This window comes from Limulus polyphemus, unplaced genomic scaffold (genome assembly GCF_000517525.1).
Source record: "Limulus polyphemus unplaced genomic scaffold, Limulus_polyphemus-2.1.2 Scaffold3470, whole genome shotgun sequence".
NCBI lineage: Eukaryota > Metazoa > Arthropoda > Merostomata > Xiphosura > Limulidae > Limulus > Limulus polyphemus.
This window is the reverse complement of record NW_013669080.1, coordinates 51,340-60,313: the sequence shown is the minus strand read 5'-3', so window position 1 is coordinate 60,313 and position 8,974 is coordinate 51,340. Positions and strand designations below refer to the sequence as shown.

General features: G+C 34.6%; 1 long non-coding RNA gene across 1 annotated transcript in view; it reads left to right on the top strand.

Moving 5' to 3' along the window:
• LOC111088276 overlaps positions 1 to 8,974 on the top strand; it is a 30,691-nt gene that overhangs the window by 18,265 nt on the left and 3,452 nt on the right. Inside the window, exon 2 of the long non-coding RNA XR_002612850.1 lies at positions 2,205 to 2,382. This is a non-coding gene — a long non-coding RNA (uncharacterized LOC111088276). The remainder of the gene's footprint in view (positions 1 to 2,204; positions 2,383 to 8,974) is intronic.

The following is an 8,974-nucleotide window of genomic DNA, read 5'->3' as shown; positions in this document are numbered from 1 at the left end:
AGTTTTTCTTCATTACCCATTTAAGCCGTCTCCAGCCATTATTAGTCTCAAAGTGGGTTCCTCGTCATCGAAATCGAATTTATACTGAAGATGTTATTGCACTGGGAGCGATTCCTATCAGATTGTTTTTGGGTGTGATAGTTTATTTTACAGAGTCATCTTTACTGTACCGATCATCCAGATGTTGGGTTCCCAAATCAGTCAAATAATTTATCACTTTGCTGTCGTGTCCCATTCATAGATTGTGGGGTATGATATTCCCTCTGGTCTGCTGAACTTGAGGTGAAGATTATATGATTCTCTTTCCTACCCCCACCAGATTGCTTGGTTTTGGATTGTAGTTGACTTACCAACAGTATGATCCTCATCCTACCCCTGCATGGATGTTGGTTCCCAGTGGCTGGGTCTTGGATGCAATTGACTTGCCATGTATAGTCCGTCTCGCCCCAGCAACTCTACACCTAGAGGCACAGTGATGTACTTTATGGGATTGAGATTCCAAAATCTTATAGTTAGGATCCCTATCCAACTATTGTTCTCTTCCCCTTTTTAATGTGCTCCTCCCAATTTCTGCCTATGTCTGCGACACCTCTTTCCACATTGGGCAAAGAGTATACCTGGTACAGAAGTAGTATGGTCTCTCACGTATGATTCTGTAATGTGAGGATCTTCTCTTTTTTGATGTTCTCTGGACACTTTTGAAGGATACTTTATTTTTTCCCTCACACCAATCCCTTCACCTATTCAATGTGAGATTCTAGCTATTTATGTGAGAGGAAGTAATGTATCGTATCTGAAATTATAATTTTTCTATACTGAAAATATATTTTTGATAGGTATTTTACTTCCTCTCAAACTCCCCACCCTTCCTTCCCACTAGAAACTGGTGCTTCTGTTTTCTGCCAAAACTCGAAGTGATAGTTTGGTAGAATTGAACAGAAGGAGTCATCTGTATAAGTATGGTGTGTCGCACTCCTATTGGTGGAGGATTATGATTTTATGCAAGATGCAGTTGAACCACGTTGATCTTGGGGGTACAATGGGAGCTCAAGGCTTGTGGCACGAGAAAAAAAAATTGTATATAAAGGACAGCACTGAACAAAAATAGTTATTTATGTGAAAGGAGGTAAGTACCTATCAGAAATACATTTTCAGTGTAGGAAAATTATAACTTTTGAGTGACACACGAGAAGGAAATATCTAGAGCAAAATTCTAGAACAGGGTATGTTAAAAAAAAAACTGTATCCAAATTTGCAGATTTGAAAAGGCTTGCCTAGTTATTTTACTCACATGCTCCTCATGATATTGTTTTATGGAGATTCTGTGTTATTCATTCTTTATACCTCTAAAATGAGTACAACTAACCAGTAAACAAATGATTATAATTTGAACACCTTTACAGAAAGGGAACTTGTTTATGTATTTGCATACCCTATGTGAACACCTGATACTAAAAGACTGTGAGAGTGAGCATTATTAATCACTAATCAAGGAGATACTAAGAATATGTTGAAGTCTAGATATTTATCCATTTACCCATGATAGAGTAGTAGGCCAAACAAAAGCTGGTCAGTCCATACACTATTACTGGAGTTTTCAGTAGGAGTTGTGCATCAGATAGTGGAACCATGCTACTGTCACCTCATACACAGAAAAGGTTCTTGTTTTAAAGTAACCACCCACAAATTAGTTGCAAAAGTGACATCCTCAAACTTTGACAGACACTTTGCAAAAGTGACATCCTCAAACTTTGACAGACACTTTGCAAAAGTGACATCCTCAAACTTTGACAAACACTTTGCAAAAGTGACATCCTCAAACTTTGACAGACACTTTGCAAAAGTGACATCCTCAAACTCTGACAGACACTTTGCAAAAGTGACATCCTCCAACTTTGACAAACACTTTGCAAAAGTGACATCCTCAAACTTTGACAGACACTTTGCAAAAATGACATCCTCAAACTTTGACAGACACTTTGCAAAAGCTCTTGCATAGATTCAGCTAGTGGTTTAGAATGAATTTTCATTGTGTACTGTTAATTTTTTTTTTAACTAAATGTGTGGCTGAATACCCGTGTATGTATCCATCATTTAATTTACACTTCTTGCTAGTTCTCTATTTTGTATTGTTTTTATTTTTAATCTAGCAACCTTTTATGCTACAGAGTAATGAATAACAATGATTTTTTGTTGTCATATAGCCCAAGCAAGGCGTGTGCTGGAAGTGTCAGAATGATGTGGTCTCTTGTCACCTACTTTCTCTCCTGTATGTACTATAATCATTGCAGTTTTTGTGCAAACTGACTATCAGAGTATGCAACAGGGATCTGCATCCTTTGATTTTTGTGCAATTGATTTCTCGTTGAAATGATATGAACGGTTAGTAATATTTGTTTTATTCATAACTGAAAAGGTAAAGCATTTTACACTTGGTAAGACTGGAGAAATGTACAAAAAGCTTCTGTGACCACTGTTGTTTAGGCAATCTGTTGAGTACACTTGCTACTAGTGGTATTTTTGGCCCTGTATAGAAGTAAACAAAAAGTAAGTTTTCACGTGTATTTAGAGCACATTGAGTGTTTCAGATCTGTATAGAATATAACAAAATAAGAGTTTACATGTGTTTTTAGAGTATGTTCAATAAGCATGTGAGGTAGTACACTAAAATTTGTAACCATTCAAAAAAAATAACTTAGTTATTGAAATCACCATAGGAAAATTTTCAGACAAAATGATTGAAATGATTTTGGGATGAACTTCTTCAAGCTCTATCCCAACTAAGCAGTATTGAGAACACACAAAAGATTGGGGTGAAATAGGAATTATCCCATATAAATGGTATTGAGAATGCACGAGAAAGCTAGAATGATATTAGCTTTATTCCAACTAAACAGTAATGACAACACACAAATGAATCGGATGACATAAGCATTATTTGAATTAAATAGTATTGAGAACATAGAAGAGAGTCATCACGATATAAGCACTGTCCTAACTAAACACTGTACTGAAAAAAACACGAGAGTTGGATAACATAAGCACTACCCCAACCAAGCAGTATTGAGAACACACAAGACAGTCATCATGACATAAGCACTACCCCAATCAAGCAGTATTGAGAACACACAAGAGAGTCATCATGACATAAGCATTATCTCAACTAAACGGTATTGAGAACACACAAGAGAGTTGGATAATATAAGCACTACCCCAACAAAGCAGTATTGAGAACACACAAGAGAGTCATCATGACATAAGCATTATCACAACAAATGGTATTGAGAATACACAAGAGAGTCATCATGACATAAGCACTACCCCAACCAAGCAGTATTGAGAACACACAAGAGAGTCATCATGACATAAGCATTATCCAAACTCAACACTATTGAGAACACAAAAGAGAGTCATCATGACATAAGCATTATCCCAACTAAACAGTATTGAGAACACAAAAGAGATTCATCATGACATAAGCGTTATCCCAACTAAGCAGTATTGAGAACACACAAGAGAGTCTTCAGTACATAAGCATCATCCAACTAAACCATATTGAGAACACAAGAGAGTGAACATGACATAAACATCATCTGAACCAAACAGTATTAAGAACACAAGAGAGTAATATAACATTAGATTATCCCAACTCAACACTATTAAGAACACACAAGAATTATCATGACATAAGCATTATCTCAACTAAACGGTATTGAGTATACACAAGAAAGTTGGATGAAATCAGCATAATACAGACTAAACAGGATTGAGAACAAATCAGAATGTTATCACGACACAAGCACTATCCCAACTAAGCAGTATTTAGAACACTCAACAGAGTCATCATTGACATAAGCACTATTCCAACTAAGCAGTATTGAGAACACACAAGAGAGTGATTATGACATAAACATTATCCAAACTAAACAGTATTGAGAACATACAAGAGAGTCATATAACATTACATTATCCCAACTCAACACTATTAAGAACACAGAAGAGAATTACCATGACATAAGCATTATCTCAACTAAACAGTATTGAGAACACACAAGAGAATCAGATGACATAAGCATTATCCAAATAAACGATATTAGGAACACACAGGAGAGTCAACATGACATAAAGATTATCCCAACTAAACAGTATTGAGAACACACAAGAAAGTCTTCATGACATAAGCATTCTCCCAACTAAACAGTATTGAGAACATGCAAGAGCATGTCATGGTGTAGTGACATAAGCATTATTCAAAATAAACAGAATTTAGGACACACACACACAAGTCAGTCATCATGATGTAATGACATAAGCTTAACCCAATTAAACAGTATTGAGAACATGCAAGAGCATGTCATGGTGTAGGACATAAGCATTATTCAAAATAAACAGAATTTAGGACACACACACACAAGTCAGTCATCATGATGTAATGACATAAGCATTAACCCAATTAAACAATATTGAGAATACACATTAGAGTTATAATGACTTGATAATTATCACAACAAAACAATATTGAGAACACACAAGAGTATTGTCATGACAAAGCAGTATTGAAAACACAGGAGAGAGTCATTATTACATAAGCATTATCCCAACTATAATGTATTGACAACAAACAAGAAAGTCGCCATAATATAAGCATTATCCAATCTAAACAGTTGAGAACACTCAAGTGAGTTCTCATGACATGAGTACTATTTCAAACAAACAGTATTGAGAACACTCAAGAGAGTCATCATAACATAAGCATATTTCCAACAAACAAGAGAGTCATATGGCAATGGCATTATCCCAAATAAACAGAATCAAGAACACAAAAGAGAGTCATATGGAATTATGCCAACTAAACAGGATTGAAAACACATCAGAATGTTATCTTGACATAAGCACTATCCCAACTAAGCAGTATTGAGAACACACTAAAAAGTCATAATGACATAAACATTATCCCGACTAAATGGTATTGAGAAGATATCAGAATGTTGTCTCGACATAAGCACTATCCCAACTAAGCAGTATTGAGAACACACTAAAAAGTCATAATGACATAAACATTATCCCAACTAAATGGTATTGAGAAGATATCAGAATGTTGTCTTGACATAAGCACTATCCCAACTAAGCAGTATTGAGAACACACTAAAAAGTCATAATGACATAAACATTATCCCGACTATATGGTATTGAAAAGATATCAGAATGTTGTCTTGACATAAGCACTATCCCAACTAACCACTATAGAAAACACTAATAAGAGTCATCATGACATAAACACCATCACAACTAAGCAGCATTGAGAACACACAATATAGTTGTCATGACATAAAGACTATGCAAACTAATCAGTATTGAGAACACAAGAGTGTCAGATGACATAAGCATTATCTCAACTGAATGGTATTGAGAACACTAATAAGAGTCATCATGATATAAACACCATCACAACTAAGCAGCATTGAGAACACACAATATAGTCGTCATGACATAAAGACTATGCAAACTAATCAGTATTGAGAACGCATGAGTGTCAGATGACATAAGCATTATCTCAACTAAATGGTATTGAGAATATACAAAAGAGTCATCATGACATAAGCATTACCCCAACTAACGAGTGTTGAGAACACACAAGAGAGTTGTCATAGCATAAGTATTATTGCAACTAAACAGTATTGGGATCATACAGGAAAGTCAACATGACATAAACACTCTCCCAATTAAACACTATTGAGAAAACACAAGAGAATAGGATTACATAAGCACTATCCCAACTAAGCAGTATTGAAAAGACACAATATCACAAGATTCATCATTACATAACTATTATCCCAATTAAAAGTATTGAAAACAAACAAGAAAGTCATCATGACATAAGCACTATCCAATCTAAACAGTACTGAGAGCATACAAGAGGCTCGTCATGAAGTAATGAAATGAGCATTATCTAAACTAAACTGTATTTAGAACACACAAGAGAGTTGTTATGAGGTAATAATATAAACATTATCCCAACTTACTAATATTGAGAACACTCAAGAGTTAACATAAGCTCTCTCCGAACTAGGCAGTATTGAGAACACAGGAGAGTCGTCATGACATAAGCACTATCCCAACTAAACAGTAAGAAGAACACTCATTATAGTTATAATGAGTTAATAATTATCCCAACTAAACACTACTGAGAACACACAAGAGAGTCATCATGAAATAAGCACTATCCCAACTAAACAGAATTTAGGACACACAAGAGAGTTATCATGACTTAATGACATAAGTTTTATCCCAACTAAACTCTATTGAGAATGCACCAGATAGTCATCACAATGTAAGCATTTTTTCAGCTAAACAGTATTGAGAACACAATAGTCAGATGACATAAGCATTATCCAAACTAAACTGTATTGAGAACACACAAGTGGTTTGTATGACATTAGCATTATCCTAGCTAAATCCCATTAAGCACACACAAAGGAGTGAACATGACACTAGAATTATTCCAGTTAAACATAATTGAGAACAAACAAGAGAGTCATGGAATTATGCCAACTAGACAGGATTGAGAACACATCAGAATGTTGTCCTGACATAAACACTATCCCAACTAAGCAGTATTGAAAACACAAGAAAGCCGTAATGACATAAGTATTATCACAACTAAACACTATTCAGAAAACATAAAAAGGTCGGATTACATTAGCCCTATCCCCATTAAAGAGTGTTGAGAAAACACAATGAGTCATCATGACATAAGTGCAATCCAAATTAAGCAGTATTGAAAACATACAAGAGAGTAATCATTACATAAGCATTATCCCAACTGGAAAGTATTTACAACAAAGAAGAAATTAATCATGACATAAGCACTATCCAAACTAAACAGAATTGAGAACACAAAAGAGTCTTCATGATATAAACATTATTCCAAATAAACAGAATTGAGAACACACAAGAGAGTCATCATGACTTAGGCACTATCCCAACTAAACCGTATTTACAACAAAGAAGAAAGTAATCATGACATAAGCACTATCCAAACTAAACAGAATTGAGAACACACAAGAAATTAAGGAATATTGAGAACACCCAAGAAAGTCATCCTGATACAAGCAGTATCCAAACTAAGCAGCACTGAGGACATGCAAGGTAGTCAGATCATATAAGCATTATTGCAAATAAATGGTATTAAGAACACCAAGTGAGTCATCATGACATAAGCAGTATCCCAACTAAACACTCTTGATTACACACAAGAGGATTGGAGGACATAAGTATTATCACAGCTAAACAGTGTTGAGAACACACAAGAGAATCAATGACATAAGCATTATCCAACTGAACATTATTAGGAACACAGGAGAGTCAACATGACATAAGCGCTATTCCAACTAAAGAGTATTTAGAACTAACAATCTTGGATTTTAGCATTTAAGTCCGTAAAATTACCTCTGACCTCTAGGGGTTCTTTGTTTTTGTGGCCTTAATTTTTAAATATGTAAAAGTAGTGTTAAGAAATATCAAACATTATTCATGTGTTTTGTTATTCTTGTCTTATGTAATTATTGCACAGTTTTTGTATTTGCCTACAGAAAGTACATTTTGTGAGTTGTAAGCATGTAAACACAAGCAGAAATATGATGTCTTTTGAACAGATTATAATTAGACACATTTTAAAAAAGAATAATGTTTTTCTATAGTCATGGGTATGCGTACATGGGCATGTATAATAGATGGGAGTTTACTACCAAATAGAGCAAAGCACACACACACACACTTGATCTTTACTAAAGACAGATTTTCTAATGAATATTTTAATTAACTTAGGTTTCATCATATGAAGTAGTGTTCTGGCTACCCCAATTCTGCTTACCCGTTGTGTCATGTTTGTTTCTGCCAATTCTAATAACGTCAGTTTGTTTAATTCCATCTTTCCTGTTTGCTCCATGTGTTGTTTCATTCCACCAGTTATAATAACATCAGTTAGTTTAAATCCATCTTTCCTGTTTGCTCCATGTGTTGTTTCATTCCACCAGTTATAATAACATTGGTTAGTTTAAATCCATCTTTCCTGTTTGCTCCATGTGTTGTTTCATTCCACCAGTTATAATAACATCGGTTAGTTTAAATCCATCTTTCCTGTTTGCTCCATGTGTTGTTTCATTCCACCAGTTATAATAGCATCAGTTAGTTTAAATCCATCTTTCCTGTTTGCTCCATGTATTGTTTCATTCCACCAGTTATAATAGCATCAGTTTGTCTAAATCCATTTTTCCTATTTCCTCCCAGAATCTTGTTTGATTCCACCAGTACTAATAATATCAGTTAGTCCATATCCATCTATGCTGTTTGATTCCGCTAGTTCTAATAACATCAGTTAGTTTAATTCCACCTTTACTGCTCTGCTTCCTGAATCCTGTTTGATTCGAACAGTTCTAATTACATAGGCCCTGTCAGTCTCCGTCAGTTCTGTGTTACTTCATCAGACCTGTCTTTAGTGCTGTTTGATTTGTGTTATTTTAAGATGTGTATTTCAGAACTGTTCGGCAGATGCTTTTGTACATTTGCACAAATCCCGTAGTATACTCAAACTACGTCTTGCAAAATACTGATTAATCTTCCCACCTGACATTAATACAAAAACTTTTAAATACTCAGACATCTACATAGACTCTATGGCCCTGAATACTCCGACACTGACTCTTTCAGTGCCAGATTTATTTTTAAATACACAATAAAAAGTCACATATTTTAATGTTTCATTATTTATCTGAAACTGGCAAACCTTGGGAAATTTGAAGGGTCTGTTTGTTTTGAATTTTGCACAAAGATACATGAGAATTATCTTAGTGAAGACTTTTTTTTTATTTTTTTTCATTATCCTACCCAATCTAACTAAATAAGTTTCTAACTTTTATATTTTAGACACTTTATAATAATATAAAAATAATACACACATGAAAAAACAAGAACT